Source organism: Fukomys damarensis, unplaced genomic scaffold (genome assembly GCF_012274545.1).
Source record: "Fukomys damarensis isolate Sample0158 unplaced genomic scaffold, DMR_v1.0_HiC HiC_scaffold_12, whole genome shotgun sequence".
In the NCBI taxonomy this organism is placed as follows: Eukaryota; Metazoa; Chordata; class Mammalia; order Rodentia; family Bathyergidae; genus Fukomys; species Fukomys damarensis.
Window position 1 is genome coordinate 43,774,071 of NW_022900924.1, and position 4,673 is coordinate 43,778,743.

At 46.8% G+C, this 4,673-nt stretch overlaps 1 pseudogene; it reads right to left on the reverse strand.

The window, feature by feature from the left end:
* Positions 1-1,904: 1,904 nt before the first annotated feature.
* Positions 1,905-4,673, reverse strand: part of LOC117285752 — a 6,655-nt pseudogene continuing 3,886 nt past the window's right edge.

The following is a 4,673-nucleotide window of genomic DNA, read 5'->3' on the forward strand; positions in this document are numbered from 1 at the left end:
CCTGCGCCAGGCCACACGGATGGGGCTGGATCCGGAGCCCACGCTCCCGGAGCGCCGCGAGTTCGAGGCCAGCCTGGGCTCCAAAGCGAAACCCTGTTTCAAAAACAGACACACACAATGAAAAAGAAGAAAGAGGAAGGAAAGAGTGTTGACCGTTTCTCCGAGTGGTTCTCAAAGCGAGGTTTCTGGAACCACGACCTTAGCGCGCCCGGGAGGTTACTGAGTGCGCATTCTCAGGCCCATCTTGACCCTTTCGGTCAAAACTGCGGGGGACGGGGTGACCGACCTGTCTTCTTCTTGGGTGGGATGGAGGGGTGGCCCTGTGTTTCCGTATTTGCCTTCAGCTGTCACCCTAGTGGGCAGTTGGAAATGGGACCTCTCCCTCTGTCCCGGGGAGAGGACACGCGGGCAGAAGGCCGACAGCCAAGGCCCTGGGGCTGGTCTGCGTCTGCGCCCGCTCCGTGCCGGGAAGGAAGCCCCCCTCAGGCTTCCTGTTACGATTTTAGTCTAGATGAGCTTAGGGGACTTTTTCACAGGTGGCTGAATCTTGAGGGTATGATGCTGGGATTAAGGGTGTGTGATAAACCACTACACCGATTGATTTGGCACCACCCTAGTCTCCATTGTCTAGATAAGATAATGGGACTGGGCTTCCGTTTCCCCCTGTGTAAAAGGTAGGTGATGAGGACCCGGGGATGTATGAGGGGGAAGCCGCTTCTCCTTCCCAGCCCGGCCCACTGGCAGGAGGGAGCATCTCTTTCTAATCTGCACGAAGGTGCCATAAAAGTGGTGTGATCAACATTCGCAGTAAATGCTACATTTAAAAATCCTATTACAGTAAGAGGCACGTTGGTATTAATCCCCTGAAAATACCCCTCCCCTCTCCTGTCGCTTTCCGAAGCAGTTCTGGAAGTCCGCCTTGCGAGTCTCAGGTGTGATAAAAACACCGTGACTGCGGCTGCCGAGCGCCATCTAGTGGACAGGCCGTGTCTTCCACCTTTTCACCAGACCGGGCACCCTGACTCCTTTCTGTCTCTTCCCCAAAGTCAAAGTGACCCTGAAAGATCAACTCTTTTTTTTTATCCTCCTTTACATTTTATTTACCATAAGCATTAAGGTAATAAGCAAATACTGGAGGGAGACTTTAAATAATTATGCAAAGCTGAATACTTAAATTTATGTTTGCTCCTTCAGTCTGCTCCAATTGAGATCCTTTATCTTCATATACGCTGATTCGAGAGCATCACGGTTTCCTAATAGTTTCAGAAGAGTATCGTCGCCTTATAATTTAAAACAATTTCACCAGCTGTACCCAGTCATGCTATCATACCATCCTTCACAGAGTTCCCCAAGGTGAGTACATTTACGTATTAGCACTGAAATCAATTTTTATTTAAACATTATAATAAATCAAACCACAGAGACCTAGAATTTAGTTTTAAGAGTGTTTGTGCAGGCTGCTGCTGAGCTCAGAGCACGCCTAAATAGAGCTGCAGATTGAAACTCCTTTGTATGTCCAATGGTAGGGATTTTCACTCATCCAGGGTATCCCCAAATTTGTTTACTTTGAAAACCATTCTGTAAGGCAGGAAATTGTTCTTCTTACATCATGGACAAGGAAGATGAACATCTTTAAGACCAATCTATCAAATGTAACCTTCACCCTCTTGAAGCCTGTATTTCTGGAAGCACAGTTTATCACTTCTTCATTATTCCTCTAAACTTGCGTGAATATTTTTGACTACTGGGCCCATCAGTAATTTATCCCTTATAGTTCCATGTCTTCTGAGACAGTTACTCATGGAGAAGAACCAAGTCTTATTCATCTTTCCTTCTTCTGTGTCTACCTGACTCAAAAGGTCCTCAAAGAATGTTGAATGAATGAATAAACACATTAATGAAAGAAATAAAGCTGCCAAGTTAGGCTGATGGGAGAGTTTAGGTTGGCTGGTGGTAGGGCACGCAGGTGACACCCAGCAGAAAAGATCATAAAATAAAGGTTATATGGACGTTGGACCATAAGATGTAGAAATTCAAGAGAAGCTTCTACCTTGGGCCATAGGATCAGTAACAGCAGTGGGACTGGATTCATTGGATTTATTCATAGAAGCGCAGAATGGAATCAGCTCATAATGAGGAAGGGTCTCCTTTTCTGTGTTGTGTGATGCTGGGAATATCCACCAAAGAGGACTGATTGCTCATGTTTGAGTCATATTTGACTTTTGAGAATATTATCTGGGTGGTGAAGATCATCCAATCATAAACTTCTCCAAAAGGAGAGTTTTTGAGATTTTTGAACTTTTCTTCGCACATTCTCACATAAGAAAGCTTTCTCGCTGGGTGTGGTGGCACACACCTGTAATCCCAGACCTTGGGAGGCTGAGGCGGGAGGATTGCTGTGAGTTTGAGACCAGCCTGGGCTCCATAGTGAGTTCTAGATCAGTCTCAACTACATAGTGAGACCCTGTCTCAAAAAAAAAAAAAAAAAAGAAAAAAAGAAAAAAAGCTTTCCAGAAAAGTATTGCATGATGTGAGCAAATGTAAGTTTAGGGATGGAACCAAATCTGGATGACTTGAAAGATTACCTTACTTCGAGTGATCAAATACTTGTCGAAGCCAAAGGCACAGACCTGAACCAGAAGCATTCATCGATGCATTTGGGAACATTCTTCTCTCCTCCTCTGTTGGAATGCCGTCAACCCGTGGGTGGGGAATCGGTCTTAGAACTTCTGCAGTGGGCTCTGGAAAACCAGGCCTCCCGTTTATCTTTCTTGTAGTACGAAATGATATCAACACCAAAAATGTCACCGTTTTGAATCAGTTCAGGATATTGAGGCAGCGATAACAGCTCCACTAGACACTCACGGAGGAGCACCGCCAGACCTGCTTCAGAAGGTTGCGAGGATGATGGGCTGAGTGTGTTTGAAGGGAGGGGCGAATGACAATGCGTCTCTTTACTGTAACATGCTGGGGCCAGAGCAACTCTGCGGTGGGACCCCAGCACAATCGCAGCCACACTGAGGAAGTTTCAGGGACAAAAGCTTTGGTTTCTTTACAAATATATTTTTTTCTTCTGCTTCCGATGGATGGCTGGGCAAGGCGGCTTTTGATGTGTGCAGATGCTGTGCCCGCTCCTCTTGTACTCAGAGACCTAAACATGGAGGATGGCTTTTGTGAATGTAGGTGGTTTTCACTATTAATGCTTTTGCTAAGCTTTAATTTTTTTTTTTTTTTTTGCTACTGGGAATCAAACTCAGGACCCTGGGCTTATGAGGCAGGTGCTGTGCCACCGAGCTAAGTCCCTGGCCCTAACTGCTAGTGCTGTTAACTGTTAGTAAGTAGGGTCTAATCATGAGGAGAAAGGAATGAAGTGAGCCATGGGATTTGGGCACCAGGATGTCAACAAACCACAATGGTACCACGTACAAGAGGGGAGAGCAGTTATCTGTCAAGGTACTTGGCTGCAGAAGAAGAGGAATTGTTTCCAGGGCTCTGGGGACAATGGTGCTCGTAGGAGACATTTGACAATCACCAGAGCACATGTAGCTGGGGGAGGAGACTGAAGGTACAAGAAATGGGGCCTGTGGAGCACAAGGGGAGCTTGGCCAGGCAGATGGGATCTTAAGAGGAAGAGACGCCAGGAAAGAGGGAGAGTGCTGCCACTTGGGCCGGAGTGTCGCCCATGTCAGTGCAGGACTGGAGCGAGGAATCTTAGAGGGCACCGAGGGGGAGGTTTTAGGTCAGTAGGGTGCATCCTTTGGGTGACGCCGGGACCCCATCTCATCCTCTCTCAAGACCTGGCCAAGAAGTGAATGCTGTGCTAGGATGTGCTCCACCCTCCCCACCTCCTGCCTGAGGCCTGAGGCAACAGGTCCAGTCCTGCCACCTGGAGCCTCTGAAAGGGAACGCAAAGAAGACTTTTCTCTTTTTAGGTTATCTTGGTATTTGTTACAGTAGCAGAAAGCTAGAACAGACAGAAAGGCTCCTGGGTCAAGCATGTAATTGAGTGTGAGGCCCTCAACGTGGAGCTCAGTTTATTATTTTAATTATCAAACCACAGAAGTTTTCTTTTCCTGAAAATTTTACTTGGAGTACCGATTTTAAAATGTAAAACAGAACTGGGCATGGTGGGGCATGCCTGTAATCCCAGCACTCAGGAGGCTGAGGCAGGAGGATCGCTGTGAGTTTGAGACCAGCCTGGGCTACATAGTGAGTTCTAGGTCAGTCTCAACTACGTAGTGAGACCCTGTCTCAAAAAGCACCCCCCCGCAATGTAAAACAGGATTATCAAGGCTCAAGGGTGAATTCTGGAGATAAACTGTTAAGGCCATTAATCTCCTTACATTTCACTGAAAATGTTTTAATTCAAGCAAAAGCCAGTATAAAAGGAGGGGGTAAAGGGTGAAAAGTAAGATTGGGAATACTATACCTATGTCTGTTGCTAAGATTTTCACAGAAACTTATTCTCCAGCTACTTCCAAGGAGGGTTTCAGCTGAGGGACAATGAAAATGTATATACAAAAGGAAGGTAAAATAGATGCAAAAAGACAAAAACCCGGCCAGGGATTTAGCTCAGTGGTGCCACGTCTGCCTTGCAAACCCAAAGTCCTGAGTTCAATCCCGGGTACAGGAGAGGGAGGAAGGGAGGAGGGAGGAGGAAGGAGGGAGGAGCG